The sequence below is a fragment of the Dermacentor albipictus genome, chromosome 5, assembly GCF_038994185.2.
Source record: "Dermacentor albipictus isolate Rhodes 1998 colony chromosome 5, USDA_Dalb.pri_finalv2, whole genome shotgun sequence".
Taxonomy (NCBI): domain Eukaryota; kingdom Metazoa; phylum Arthropoda; class Arachnida; order Ixodida; family Ixodidae; genus Dermacentor; species Dermacentor albipictus.
The window spans coordinates 74,572,501-74,588,896 of NC_091825.1; the positions used below are offsets into that span (position 1 = coordinate 74,572,501).

Here is a 16,396-nt window from a genome sequence, read left to right on the forward strand (position 1 = left end):
GCACCACCTGGTCTCATTATGGACATGATCTGTTTTGTGGGAATAACCATTTTGCAGGTCTTTCCACCCATATGGATATGAACCTCATACACTTCGGACCATGTAATCACGTATTATAGTCTCTGTTGGCGCCAAATAATTGCCGAGGAAGGCCACAAGCCAAATGTGCACACGGCTGCAGCAGGAAAGGACAAAACGGGGAGCATCGATCACGGTGCGTTTAAACAGGGAGTCTGTCGCTGTGCAGACTGCAGGAGCAGGTGCTTACCTCGAGGGGCTGTTGCAACTGACCCGGCTGCCACATCCGCGAAATGTTACACGGCAAGCATGACCAAGTGGTTCAGCATTGAAATAAGACTATGCAATCAAATCACTTCAGCATATCTCCAACATAATGCATTGGCACTATGCACTCTGCATTGGCTACGGCCCACATGACAGCAGTGAGCATATACGCACACGGTTCGCTTACGGCAAATTCAACCGTCCGACTGCAGGCATATTGCTTGCCTTCGTCGCCCATGGTGGTCTGGTAACAAGCGACAACCAGCAGCGCAAGCGGACTGAACAGTGTGTCCGGCCTCTTTACACTGAACGTCGCTATTGAACATGAGCAACTTGCATTGCAAAGCAATCGGGTGGCGCAACCATCTGCTGCAGCAGCCACCATAGCGACATGAAGTACCCGGCATTTCAGCGTTAGCTCCTTTCCAACCTGCACGTCGCTTGTAACTGCACTTGTGTAGCTCACACTTGGTGCCCCACATTCTCTAAATAAGGGTATGGTCGGTTTTGTGGGCATTTGTGGACTTTTGCAAGGCTTTCCACCCATGTGAATATCAACCTCACACACTTGGGACCACGTAATCACGTATGATAGCATCCGTTGATGCCAGATCATGGCCGAGGAACGCCACTAGCAAAATTTGCACATGGCAACAGAAGGAAAGGATGGAATGAGTAGCACCAATCATGGTACGTGTATATTCGGAGTCCATGTTTGCTGTGCGGACTGCGGGAGCAGGTGCTTGCCGCGAGAGACTGTTTCTCAATGAAATTGACCATGCTCCCACATACGACAGACGTAACATGGGGACGAGTACCAAGTCGGACAGCAGCGAAACCAGATTTCGCAATGAATCGCATCAATGCAGCTTGCGCAAAACACAGGCGGTCGAGCAAGAATAGCGATCCTGAAAAAGACTAGGAAATAAATATCCGAATGAGAAAGCTTGCATTCAAGAAAGAAGCCACCCTACCTTGCAAGCACTGAAAGCCAAAAACATTAAGAAAAGTTTAATGCTACATAGCACACGGTGCAAAGGGTAATGCAAGACACAGGCCAATGCCGCTTGAGCTATTTCAGGAGAGGAATTGCACATGGCAACTTACACTATATAAAATACTGCTGCGGATATATTATGCTACTATACAGTGACTGATATTAGGTATGAGCAAATAATCGGTTGACACTTAATTTTCGCATGCGGAAGAGGAATTATCTTGAACAAGAATGTGGAATGAGAAAGCTGGTATTCATTGAAAAAAATTTATACTTGGCACAAATGGTATTTTACAAGGCTAGGAAGCTCATTAAGGAAAAGCAAGCTCACGGAACTCTTTTGGCCAGCGTTGTCTGTGCTTGTTCAGAGGTTGCAGGTACATCTGGAGACACAGAATTTTTGTTGTTGAGGTACCTGGATGACTCGGCCAATATCCGCGTTGGTAGAATGATGGCAGAGGCTCTTTTCACTCTTGACACAGCCGTCTGTAGACTTGATATCTCATCCGAATACTTCTGGGACGATTTCTTTGTTCGTGGTGTAAAGGCTTGCGAATTCGGCTCCAGCCGCTTCCTATTGGTGTAGATGGGGGCTCCCGTGATAATCAAGATGTCCTTTGCACAGACTCTGTTGGGGAAGAACAGGGGCGCATCACATACAGCTGAGATTGTCCAAACTCTTGTAGTGCTTTCTTTTATGTTCGAACCAATTGCGCTGAACTGTAAATACGAACAAACGTTCATATCATCTGCTACAAACAAATGACACGTATCTCAAGCATAGCAAGCCAATACAGCATATATCCAGCATATTTATTTCTGAACCAGATGTTTCTTACCTCGTAGTAGCAGCGAAATCCCACTCAATGGCCTTGTTGTAGAAGGCAGCAGCTTCTATTTAGTTCGTGGAATGTGTTGCTTTATAGCAGTGCTGTCCTCATTGTTGCATGTCTGGAACAGAAATTTTGGCGGCAGCAGAAATTGAATAGGTAAAATTTTGCAATACGAAATGCGAAAAGGTGTGACATATACATTGTAACTGCTTGTGACTACAGAACACATGCAAATATACACTCTTCTAGGGTGCTTAGCGACATGGTAAATTAATATTGCTACTTTGCATAAAATTGATGTCTGCCTAACTACAACGCACCTCAACAGCTTAGGTAGTATTAAAATCCCAAATGAGAGTATTTCTCGGCTCATTTATACACTAGAAGAGATCAGACTGCGAGTTTCACATGAAAACGCATGAAAGACATGAAGCTACTAGAAATGATGCATTGTTTTCCTGCATGAACGTGACGCACCACTTCACTACTACAAAAATAAATGTCATCAAGTAAACCAAACTGAACAGCAAGAACATTTGGAACCAACAAGTACGAAATATTGGTTAATTATCATGCGTGCAACTGTTTAATACATTCAGTTCAGTACTTTAGCTTCAGTTTATCAAAGGGTTATTCGGTTCTGTGGACAAAAACAACTTGCAGGCGGACTGAAAAAAAATATATTGATAAGGCTGCTCAGTCACCCATGGCTACCGCTACAACGAGATAAAAAATGCGACACGCGTTCCGATATCGTTTCTCTTTCGTGAATGTGCGTATGATGATGGCCTCGAAATTAAAGTTTGTTTTGTAAACAACAACGGAGGGTCTCGACAGCCCATATGGAATGAAGCACCTAGTTCGTTAACTTGTCTCCACCTGCAAGTTAAAGAGAACAATATTACATGAGGATTCAAGCAACGATATTAAATGACTCACGGGTACTGCTGTCCTCAGTCGCAGAATAAGGTTCCCGTTTCGATGCAGATGCATGGCTCACGACCGAAGCGTAGATTTCGTGCTTACTTGTGTGCTTGAAAACACGTCCTTTCAACCCAAGTTAAATAACGCCAGACATCAAAGCGCAATAAAATTGTTTTAGCAACAAAAAAGCAACCAGTCTAAGTGCACGAACGAATGAATCCGTGCCGCCATGTACTAGAAAATACCGGTAAACATTTCATGTTCAGGCCAGATGTCACGTGGAAGATCGATGATGCTGAACGCTATTTGCGTTTATAATGGCAAACACAACAAACTTTCTAATAACGTGCACAATATCTAATTATCAATGATAATTTAGTATTATTCTGTAATAAAAACGCTTCTGCAATTGTAGGAGAAAGCTTGTAAGAAAAAATTGCGCTTATTACGGCGCTCATAGCAGGATATAACGGGATATAAATGGGTTATAATAGGGCTCAGTGAAGTTAGGAGAACGAAAGAAGCATATAAAGTGCTGAAAAGCGGGCAGATCCTTTGCTACCGGGGCTTAGCGGAGAGACGAAAACTAGGAGTTGGATTCCTGATTAATAAGGATATAGCTGGTAACATACAGGAATTTTATAGCATTAATGACAGGGTGACACGTCTTGTTGTGAAACTTAATAAGAGGTACAAATTGAAGGTCGTACAGTTCCACGCCCCTACATCCAGTCATGATGACCATGAAGTCGAAGGCTTCCATGAAGACGTTGAATCGGCGATGGGTAAAGTCAAAACACAATAAACTGTACTGATGGGCGACTTCAATGCCAAGGTTGGCAAGAAGCGGAGACAAGTCAGTAAGGGAATATGGCATAGGCTGTACGAATAGCAGGGGAGAGTTATTAGTAGAGTTTGCAGAACAGAATAATATGCAGATAATGAATACCTTCTTCCGCAAGCAGGATAAACGAAAGTGGGCGTCGAGAATCCCGACTGGCGAGACTAGAAATGAAATTGACTATACTCTGCGCTATCCCTGGCATCATACAAGATGTGGACATGCTCGGCAAGGCGCGCTGTAGTGACCAGAGGATGGTAAGGACACGAATTAGCCAAGTCTTGAGGAGGGAACGGAAGAAACAGGTGCATAAGAAGGCGATCAATGAGTTAGCGGTAAGAAGGAAAAGAGAGCAGTTCCTGATGAAGCTAGAACAAGTATTCGGCCTTAAGTCAGGAAGAAGACCTTAGTGTTGAAGGTATGATCGACAATCTTGTGAGCGTCATTAAGGAATGTGCAATAGAAGTCGGTGGTAACTCCGTTAGACAGGATGCCAGTAAGCTATCGCAGGAGACGAAACATCTGACCAAGAAACGTCAAGGTATGAAAGCATGTAACCCTACAGCTAGAATGGAACTGGCAGAACATTCGAAGTTAATCAACAAGCATAAGACAGCTGACATAAGGAAGTACAGTATGGATAGATTTCAACAATCTTTCAGGAACGGAGGAAGTCTTAAAGCACTGAAGAAGAAACTAGGAATAGGCAAGAATCAGACGTATGCGTTAACAGACAAAGCCGGCAATATTATTACTAATATGGATGAGATAGTTCGAGTGGTTGAGGAGTTTTATAGAGATTTATACAGTACCAGTGGCACCCACGAAGGTATTGGAAGAGAGAATAGTGTAGAGAAATTTGACATCCCACAAGTTACGCCGGAAAAAGTAAACAAAGCCTTGGGAGCTATGCAGAGGGGGAAGGCAGCTGGGGAGGATCAGGTAACAGCAGATTTATTGAAGAATGGCGGGCAGATTGCTCTATACAAACTGGCCACCCTGTATACGCAATGCCTCATGACTTCGACCGTACCGGAATCTTGGAAGAACGGTAACATATCCCTAATTCATAAGAAAGGGGACGCCAAAGACTTGAAAAATTATAGACCGATCAGTTTGCTGTCCGTTGCCTACAAAGTATTTACTAAGGTAATTGCGAATAGAATCAGGAACACCTTAGACTTCCGTCAAACAAACGACCAGGCAGGATTCCGTAAAGGCTACTCAACTATAGACCATATTCACACTATCAATCAGGTGATCGAGAAATGTGCGGAATATAACCAACCCTTATATATAGCTTTCATTGATTACGAGAATGCATTTGATTCCTCGAAACCTCAGCAGTCATGGAGGCATTGCGGAATCAGGGTGTAGACGAGCCGTATGTAAAAAATACTGAAAGATATCTATAGCGGCTCCACAGCCACCGTAGTGCTCCATAAAGCAAGCAACAAAATCCCAATAAAGAAAGGCGTCAAGCAGAGAGATACGATATCTCCAATGCTATTCACAGCGCGTTTACAGGGGGTATTCAGAGACCTAGATTGGGAAGAATTGGGGATAAAAGTTAATGGAGAATACCTTAGTAACTTGCGATTCGCTGATGATATTGCCTTGCTTAGTAATTGAGGGGACCAACTGCAAGGCATGCACACTGACCTGGAGAGGCAAAGCAGAAGGGTGCGTCTCAAAATTAATCTGCAGAAAACTAAAGTAATCTTTAACAGTCTCGGAAGGGAACAGCAGTTTACGATACGTAGCGAGGCACTGGAAGTGGTAGTGGAATACATCTACTTAAGAGGAAGCTTTAGCTCGGGCCCAACTCCGACGCGGCCTATTCAAATACATGTAAAAACGCAAAAATGTTTTTATGAGATAACCCCTGGACCCATTTTGATGAAATTTGTTGCATTTGAAAGAGAAAGTTAAATTCTAGTGACTGTTGGAAGCGGAATTTCGATTTAGGGCTTGAATTTTCTTAAATCGATTTTCAAATATTTGACCGTTTGAAAAAAATAGAAGCATGAAGTTTACAAATTCATAGCTCTGCATCAAAAACTGATATCGCGGTTCTGTAAACGGCATCCATCAGATCATTCAAAGCGGACAAATACAATATGTCATTTTACATCTTACGTGAATTTGTTACGTTGGTTACAATGGTTTTGCAAAAGTTGTATTTCCCTATGATAAAATTTGTTTATATTCACGTATAACATATCAATTTTGTCCGCTTTAGGTGTACTATTAGATTCAATTCACAGAATTGTATTATCATTTTTAGTGGTTGAGTTACAGAGTTGTAAACTTCACAGTTTCGTTTTTTGAAAATTTTCAATTTTTGCCAATTTTCAATAAAAAATTGACGACCTAACTCAAAAATTCGAAACCAACAGTCACTAGATTTTAACTTTGTCTTTTAAATGCAGCAAACCCCGTCAAATTTAGTGCAGTGGTTGCCGAGAAAAACGAATTCTCCTTTTACATGTATTTAGATAGGAGCACCCGAGCTAAAGCTTCCTCTTAAGGCAGGCAGTGATTGCGGATCCGGATCATGAGACTGAAATAATCAGAAGAATATGAATGAGCTAGGGTGCGATTGGCAGGCATTCTCAGATCATAAACAGCAGGTTGCCATTATCCCTGAAGAGAAAAGTGTATAACAGCTGTGTCTTACTAGTACTCACGTACGGGGCAGAAACATGGAGGCTTACGAATAGGGTTCTACTTAAATTGAGGAGGACGCAACGAGCTATGGAAAGAAGAATGATAGGTGTAACGTTAAGGGATAAGAAGAGAGCACATTAATTGAGGGAACAAACGTGAGTTGATGACATCTTAGTTGAAATCCAGAAAAGGAAATGGGCATGCGCAGGACATGTAAGGAGGAGTGAAGATAGCCGATGGTCATTAAGGGTTACGGACTGGATTCCAAGGGAAAGGAAGCGTAGCCGGGGGCTGCAGAAAGTTAGGTGGGCGGATGAGACCAAGAAGTTTGCAGGGACAACATGGCCACAATTAGTGCATGACAGGGGTAGTTGGAGAAGTATGGGAGACGCTTTGCCCTGCAGTGGGCGTAACCAGGCTGATGATGATGATAGCAGGTGATATGGAAATTAGCCCGAGCCTCCCTTGAGTGCTTCTACTATGCTTGTTTTTGTTAGCAGGGGCGCGCGGCCTATTTTTTTCGCTCTCTGTGGCCATTTGCTGAACTTGAGTATGTGCGGGGCCTGCTAGAACTGACTGGGCGAGCGTGGCGCTCCTTGAAGCCATGCGCGCGGTGAGTCCTGTGGCCAGGCGGCGACCCAGCTGTGGTGAGCGCATGCTCCAACACGGTGGCGCTGGCGGAGCTAGGCGCGGCGCGTTAGGCGCGGCGCACAGCGCAGCTACGGTCAAATAAAGTTCAAATTGCAGGCGATGGCGAAACTCTGCACGACGTGGTTAGTAAAATGTTGGCTTTAAAAAACCGTTTCTGCATGCGTTAAAAAGCTGCTTACTTATGTTTGACTATACCATGCCGTGCGGCTAAGCAAGAAGCAAACGTCTGCCATCTTGTATGAACATGCGTGCACATGACTTGATTAGGCTCAAATTGGCTAATTATGACAATATATTTACGTGGAAGAGTAGGAAATATTCCTGATATGCTTCCAGTGCCAGAAAGGATTTTATCATGACGGTATTATACATGTTGTATCATTACTTATCCTTTATTTATTCCTATTCTTCCCACTTTCCCTTGCTGAGCATAAGGTAGCAAGCCAGATACAATCCCGGTACCCTTCCTGTCTTACCATGCTCTCTATGTCAATATCACTTGAAAAGTTAAGTCTGGTGGTTTTACGTGCCAAACCACAATATGATTCTGAGGTGCGCCGTAGTGGGGTACTCTGGGCTAATTTTGGCCACCCGAGGTTCTTTAATGTGAGACAGAGTGAGTCTTACTCTATCCTAACATATACAGGTGTGTGTGTGTGTGCGTGCGTGCGTGTGTGTGTGCGCGCGCGTTATATATGCATCGTGGCCTGTTTTAAGGCATGTCAATGCTCACGTCTGAAATAAACACCCTCTTTTCCTTTTAGTGCACTTTCCGGAAATGCTGCCCACCTTATGGATGTGCACCCCCAATATATAGGTGCACAGTGCCGTAGTCCGTTTTCAATGAAATGGAAGTGATGTGTTGAGTACAGAACACGCCTCAAAACTTGGCAAATAAACTGTCACAAAGAGCCTCAAAATAAAATACATGACCCAGCTTTACATCAGACATTAAACTGTTGTTTGTCCGTATTTCTTCATGAAATCCTCATTTTATTTTATCCTTCCTCCATTTTTTACACTAGAAAAGCTTCTAACAGGTTGAATCACTCCACGAGAAAATCACCAAAACGATAACAAGGTAAAAGCGGGAGGCAACATTTCGACAAGTGGACATGTCCTTTTCAAGGCACATATGCTTACTTGGACACAGTATATACAGCAGGATTCTTCTAAAGTAGAGAAGGGGTAAGAAGGGTGGTTGCGGGAACGACCGAAGATATGTTAGGCTATGAGCGTCATTCAATATTGTTCTTCAATATCGTCATCCAATATCGTCAAATATTCTTCTTTCCCGCCGGTTTGCTGGGGCTGCGGCAAAGCTCCCCATGAGAGTGATCCGAACGGTAAGCAATTTCCACATTGCATGGATTGTGGTGCAACCTCACACATCGCACTCAGCTCTTAATGTCCTAAATGCGATATTTCCAACTCGGCCTGCACTACAATCCACACAATTGATGATGAAACAAGTCGCGTGGGCGGAAAAAGCTGCTCCCGACCTAACTCAACTTGTTACCAGCTTTCGCCATGATTTCGAAGAAACACGGAAAGGAAATTGGAGACTCCGCGATATCGTGCTCAAGCCAAAGAACTAAAGTCGATCACCAACCCCTAAACGCAGTGACTCCCAGAAGAACCGTCAGAGACGTTCTCCGTTAAGCCGTGTCTAACTCTTTACCGACAACGACTGTGGTTACTCTCATATAATTAGGATCCTCAGAAAAGAACGGGCTTAGGAATCTAATAAACTGAAGCAAGCGATCCGATCAGATATTGTTAAGACTATGACAAAACAACTAGATGCCATGCGGAACCCGTTTCATAATATGTTCGACGAACTTCCTCGCAATGTCCTCAAAGATGAGAACAAGCCAATGCCACATACATGAGCTCTTTGGCTGACTGGGTGCAGTGGAACTGTCGCAGTCGTAATGAAACGTGTTCCACGCTGCGCAATTATATTCAAAGGCATCGACCCTTATTCATTCTTCTCCGTGTAAAGCGCGGGAAGCGCTCCCTTCCTGGTTCCCATGCTTTCCGGGATCCTAGAATTCGTGAAGATCGTTTTCACCAACAAATCTAGGTTACGTGGGTGTATACACAATGGAATTCGACAGCCTCTGGACATGTATATAGATTCAATAGTTTCCGATATTCGATAATCCAAAAAAATTCAGGACCCATTCCAGCCTGTGAAGGTGGGTGGACAGCCAAGCTGTAGAGGAACCGCCACCTACGATACGTCGAGAAGCCAAACAGCTAACTTAGGCAAACATTTTTTTTGTGATAATCAACACCACTGCTTTGTGGTCACTATTTTCAGTTTTAAACACAGAAACGTTCTTTGCCAACGTAAGGTCAATGCACAGTCCATGAGTTTGTTGGCTGGCTGGCATCGGCGAAGTATATCAAGGCAAATTCGTCCTTGACGAACTTGACCAACCACCTGTTTTCTGGCTTGGCCGACGAGGCAACGAGTAAAAACACGGCAAACATGTAGGGATTGACGTCAAAGTTATCAGACAGGTTTATATAGACAAAGCCACCTAATGGAATCGAAAGTAAAATTGGGTACATTTTGGTCTGGGTGTCAATAGAACCCGAGCCTTTGGGATGCGAAAGCCAGGCCAGCACGCTTCGCAGTTTCACGGTTTTTGCGTACTTAGGGGGGTATGAATCATTGCTCACGATGATAGTTTTGCTGGCAGTCTGCTGTCCGCGGAGGCAATCGTGCCGGTTGGAAGGGGAAGGGGGGGGGGGTAGCGGTAAACAATTTTGTTGCAAAATTTGATGCCATGAGGCAAGCCATCGATGGGCGCGGCTTATAATACTTTACAATGACGTGCTCTTAGGATAAATATAGTAAGCTAGCTTTGTGTATTAAATATGATTAGGCGGCCCCACAAAATCTGGGCCTGTTGGAAGACGCACAGCGTGAAATTACTTATGGCCGGAAGGGCCAAGCAGCAGCCTTTTCTACAGTGCCCGGTTGTATGGCGCACCTCTTGCGTCGCCTGCTACAGATATTTGAGGTGAGGCACGGAAGACAATGCTCACTGCCCAAACAGATGATACGTAAAAAAGAAAAGCATTATTTACGTGGCTAACGCATTCCCAAAGAAAATTCGGCGTCAGCTGTTGTTTTGTTGGATTTACCAGCATGCCGCCAAAATTGCCCGTTTTCGAAAGGAGGGGGGGGGGCGAAATGACACAAGTTGCACCTCCACCCTTGACACATACCCTACACATACTGCGTCCGCAAATCTCAAAGCAATGCACATGATAAAGCGCATTGCGAACTAGCCACAAGGATTCCTAGAAAAAGATGTAGTTGGAATCGTGCAAGCCCTCATAATTGGCAGGTTAAGCTGCCACCTCCCCTACCGTAACCTGAATCAGACCGAGACGAGCCAGATGGACACGTACCCTCCTTCGCACGGCACTGAAGACAGCTCTGGGACTACCCCAACGTGCGTCTACGCAGCTCCTACTATGATTCGGGGTGCGCAATACTATTCGTCAACTAGAGGAAGGCCACCTTAACAGCCAGTTACAACGCCTCCAACGAACAAGGCAGCGATGCCTCATTCTATCCGGCTTACGATACCAAACACCTAGAAAAACACAACAGGAAGACTACACACTTCTTGTGCTTAGCACTAGAAATAAAATTCATGCGACCTCAGTTCCCCGGAATATGCACCCTGTCCGACGAAAAGGCCGTAGACAGGCAAAAGCACAAGCTTTGGCTCGACGTTTTGGCGGTGAGACATCGGCCACACTGGTCCTATACACTGACGTAGCCCGGTACCCACTGGGACGGGCCGTGTGCCTAGTCGTACTAGATAGTAAAGATACACTGAGGGCTCGGGCCTCGCTCAACACGGTGGACAGTGGCACGACGGAAGAGGCTGCCATCGCCCTAATCATACACTTCAATCCTACCGGCACCGGATGAACCTATCGCAGTAGTCACTGACTCAAAAATCGCCTGCAAGACTTTAGCGCAAGGGACGGTGACACCCTACGCACACCGCTCGCTTACATGTTTGCTCCCCACAGCGTTACCCAGCTTGCGTATCGTGCGGAAACATGGACACACCTCTCTCCATTGCTTCTCTCCAGAACGCGCTAAGGCGGTGGACAGAGAGCTCGCTAACCGGGCGCTAGTGTAAGAGTTGTCCAATCCAGACGACGCAACCCCAAAACCAGTGAACTACACTGAAGCTCTGCTACATTACAGAGACAGCAGGAGACGCTCCCCCTCCCCAACACACACATACCATTCTCTTAACCGAGAGGATACCGTCACGCGGCGACACCTAAAAACTAATTCCCACGACTCTTTTATCTTCAGCTCTCCCACACCACACAATATCCCTGATACTGACCCTACTGTTGAGCAAAGCCCCCAGTATATATCTGCAACTGGGAATGCCCACACTCTCCGGGCTCTCCCCTATTCCTTCACCCTCACCGTCCTCCTGGCAGAGTGTGGTGACCAGCTTATACCCGCAAGAGCAGCTACAGCTGATCCAGTGGGCACGCGGAGTGGCGTGAGCCAATGCGGCCCTGAACTGAGGACTCCACCCTACGGGGAAGTCGCCATACCTCTTTAATAGTAAATGTTATTTTTTCTCTCTCTCTCTATCTCTCTGACAGCGGGGGGATATGTGTCCCCTCTGCTCCTCCGTTAAATACGTCTGTCTCGCCCATGCCTCTGGTCTCCCGCGTAAGGGTAAAAGGGAGCACCATACATAACACATCGTGCAATCATAGTGCCACAAATAAATACCTCCCAAAGCATGACAAACAGTTCCTTGAATTGCAACGTGGGTGGCTTTGTAATAAATTTTGTTTTAATATTTCTTTTAATTGACATGTCATTACAATATTTGGTGCAATGTAAAGACAATGTGGTCAACTTGACGTCTTCCTGTTTGATTTTTATCGTAGTATTATTTTATGATAGTTTGCTATATTTTCGTGTTCTTTTTAAGCTCATAATTTTTTTATAGCATAGCTTGGAGGCATTAACACGAGGTTCTAGTTTTTGCATTCTGCAGTCTGTATACTTTCCCCACTCACTGTGATATGAATTTCTAAATTACTATATTCATTGTTCATTTGACACCACGTTGTCCTTTTTATGCTCAGAGAGCAATTATCAAATGATCCGTGTTTTTGTTGTTGGTTGTGCCGTCAAAAATTTTGCTTATGAGAATTGTAGTCATTGTTGATGGGTTTGTAGCTAAAAAAGTATTGTTCATACGACTTCTACACATTTTGATCCCATTTGATTGTACTTACATTTTCCCTATACAATTGCACAACCTTCGCACAAGTTTTCTAGTACCACACTCCTGCCATAACCCTCTGAGAGTTGCAATATGTGTAGATAAAAACGAAGTGTTACTTCTTTAATTAAATTTTCCTTTGTCATAAGGTTTTGAATTTATGCACTTACGGCGAAAAAGCCCTGGACTGACAACCTGCTCTCGCGCGCCCATTTTTTTTCTTTTTGCGTGATGTCATTTTCACATTAGTTGTCTGAATGACCGCTGTATACCAAAGGTGGTATTATATATTATTTATATTCGCGGACTTGTTAGCTTTTGTGATGCCCGTCCGCCTGTACAGGCAACAGTGCGCATGGTGTGGTTTGCACGATCGGTTGTACTAGACGCCTAAGCTTCAGCGCTCGACTCAATAGAACCAGTGAAAGGAGGCCCAGATTATCTTAAATTTTTCAAGACCATTTTTAGAAGAACTGTTCGATGGCATCGTACAGGGGTTTAGAAATCAGATTATGCTAGATCAGGCAAAGCGATTATTTCTCTCACGCGAAACTTATGACTAGAGTAGCTTTTTGAAAACGTTTGGAATGCCGGTTCTAGAATATCTCAGGAAACCAAATAATTAAGCCGAACATTATGCAACATATATGACGTTTTACCAACGAATGCGTCTTATGCGGGTCTTATTTAATCCGTTATCAACACCTTGAATAAGCGTCATAATACATTGTCTCTTTTGCGATTACTGGGATAGCATCAGTCATTTACGGCCGGTTTTCTCCCGTCGTGCACCAGAAAACTCGTGTAACCTATTGTCCTCACAATACTTCTAGAATACGTAAAGATACAGAGGTTATGCCAGATGGTATGACTGCACCTGTCGACGATAACATACTCTTCTGAATTAACGAAGTCATCCTAGAAAATACAACTAGGCACATGCGGCACTTCATCTTGGCCTTCGACCTAACGTTACTCATGCCATCATCCTGGATAATCTTGCCACCCTGGGGTGAAGTGAACAGTTATACGGTATATCCGGAACTTTTTTCATTTCGTTTCATGCATTTAATTTTATTACCTTAAAGGCCCCAGTAAATGGGGTGTTACACAAGGGGTGGCAAGAATAAAAATACATAGTCCCGATAACAGGAAGTTTTTACATTTTCGACGAACTTCGATGCGCACATGATGACAGCAACGTTTTTAGGAAAGCCGTTCGAATCTGCAGCTGTGTGAGGAAAAAACAATTTGAAAACATGACACTGCCTGAGCGTGGACGGGGAACCTGTAGGTGAAGGCTGGTGCGGTAAGATATGCGTGTAGGGGGAAAGATACAGGGTACGATGCGCGTAGGGCTATGAAAGAATTTGTGAAGTAAAGATAGACTGCCAATGCGACGATGGAGCGATAAGGGGGACAATGCGCATGCAGTTTTAAGGAGTAAAAGTAAACGTTGATATCAAAGGAATATGACGAGTAAATGAAACGAGCGGCGCCATTTTGTACAGATTCGAGATCATTAATTAGGTATGCTTAATGAGGATTCCAAATAGGCGATGGAAATTCTAGTTTTCACCTGACAACTGATTTGTAGGCTAATAATTTTACATGTTGAGGAGCATGATGTAGATGGCGTTTTAAAATTCCTAACGTCCTGTTCGCGGATGATATTAGGTTGGTAAAATGAGAATATTGAAGAACGCCCGAAAGGGTTCCTCCTAAATACTTCTACGTATGAACTAGTTGCACTGGAACTTCAGAGATTACGTAAAGAAATACGAGAGAATTACGGCCGTGGTGAACGGACAAATATTTACATTTACATGAGTTAAGTGCCATTTGCCACTAGTTTTTTTTATTGCGATAAAGACTTGCCATTAAGGCATAATTCTTGATGCATATATGTGTATTATATGTGTGATGCGTGGCCTGTGTTGTGTATGAATTGAAGCAGTGTTTTGTGGAATCTGTTGTCATGTATCCAGCGGTCATAGCTGGTTGTCACACTGTAGCGGAGGCCGGCTTGCAATAGGAGACGCGAGCGTCCCGATTTTAAACCAGTACGGGTCCATATTAGGTGGTATGTATCTGCTTCCATCACAGGAACGGAGCAGTATGGACACGTAGTACCCAGTGGTAAATGTGACCAGTTCCACCTTGAGATAACAGCCGGTGTAAGGGCCACCTCGGCCCGAAGCCTCCTAAGCACAACTTCCTCCGCCCTAGTAAGGTGAAGGGGGAGGGAGCAGACACACGGTGGGATAAGAGCGCGTGTGTCCTGCCGGAGAAAGTTTTTACGGGTTCGGAGCGAGTTAAGGGGTTGAGGTGGGAGGGGAATAGGCGGTAGATCATGATCAGGAGGGCAGTGTGCCTGCTGGTCAGCAGCAATGTTGTGAGGGTTCGCTGAATGACCTTGAATCCAGTGTACCTTGACGCAAGTAGCTGTCTTACTATTCATAGTGTGTATTGTCTCGCAGATTTCCATCGCCTTATCAACCTTTTTGAGTTCCTGAATAGCCGCTAAAGAGTCAGTGAAGATATCTAGTTGCTAGATGGCAGGCAGCTTAGATGTCACATCTTCCACAGCGTCGTGGATGGCTTGAAGTTCCATTACTAGAGCGCTGGCTTCCGTAGATAAATAGCGCCGGTGGGCACTGATGAAATTATGCGTTGTACTCAGGAATGATGTCCTTCCGCCATCTGGGAGAATGGCAGCATCCGTATAAGCTTTGCAGGTGTTAACGCATGATGCATCGACGATATTGTGTTCGTCAATAATACCTGTTGTATCGCTGCGTCGTAACTTCGTTGGCTTATTAGTTGTGATGCTGGTGAATTCTCAGGGAAACATTGGATAGGGCTGTTTGTCAATCCGAGAGCCGCGGTGAAAATTAACATGCAACGCAGCGACAGCCGGAATAAGTAGCTTTTTTATTTCACGTGATTTTTCACGTTGCAAAATTAGCTCTTCAATTGTGTTGAGCTGGGCATGTTCCTATAAGGTTGGTATCGGAGTGATGCGGGGCAGTGATGTGACTGTGCGCATTGCATCACGATTATTCGTCTCCAACTGTGCCAGCTGTGCCAAAGTCAGCCGTTGAAATTGTGCTTGATATAAAATTTGTGGCTGCAAGACTGCACGCATCAACCGTCGAGCTACGTCAGTACGAGCTCCAGTTGCTTTTGCGGCAATGCGACGAATAAGGTGAAGTGTTTTTGTCGAACTCTGTCTGGTTTTACGGAGCCAGTGTGCACCACTGCCGGAGTGGTGAATATCGAGACCCAGTATACGGACCTCAGAAGCCTCAGGGATGGTCACTGCACCGAGTCTAAAGGTAAAGGGGTGCTGCGTGATTCTTGTGCGTCCTGTCTTGTTGGCCACCACAACATAGCTTGATTTTTGGGCGGAAATGTCCAACTCTGCTTTCCGAGCGAAGTTGTTCAGCACATCAAGGGCTGCTTGAAGCTGTTGAGTTTGTCTAGATATATCTTTATGCACGGACCACAAAGTGACGTCATCCGCATACATTAAGAACCTCACATCTAGAATCCGATGTAGTTGCCAGGCTAGAGGTATTAGAGTAACGTTGAAGAGAAGAGGAGCAAAACCGAACCTTGTGGGACTCGTCTGTTCGATGTGAAGTATCCTTCTTGCCTTCCATCTACTCTAATCGCAAATGTGCGATTCTGAAGGAATGAGTAGATAAGTCTTATCACCCACGGTGGAAGTCCCAGGTCGATGAGGTTGGATGTAATGATTTCATGGTCTATATTGTCATAAGCTTTCGTTATGTCCGTTGCTACTACCGTGCGCACAGCGTGATTGTGAGGAGAAACCTGTAAAACATCGTCTGATAACATAGAAAGTCCGTCTTCAGTTCACAAGTAAGAA

At 44.6% G+C, this 16,396-nt stretch overlaps 1 long non-coding RNA gene across 1 annotated transcript in view; it reads left to right on the top strand.

Annotated features, from left to right (window-relative positions):
• The window catches only part of LOC135899762 (uncharacterized), a 16,753-nt gene extending 8,580 nt beyond the window's left edge, over positions 1-8,173 (top strand). The window contains exon 3 of the long non-coding RNA XR_010563713.2: positions 7,966-8,173. This is a non-coding gene — a long non-coding RNA (uncharacterized lncRNA). The remainder of the gene's footprint in view (positions 1-7,965) is intronic.
• Positions 8,174-16,396: the final 8,223 nt, after the last annotated feature.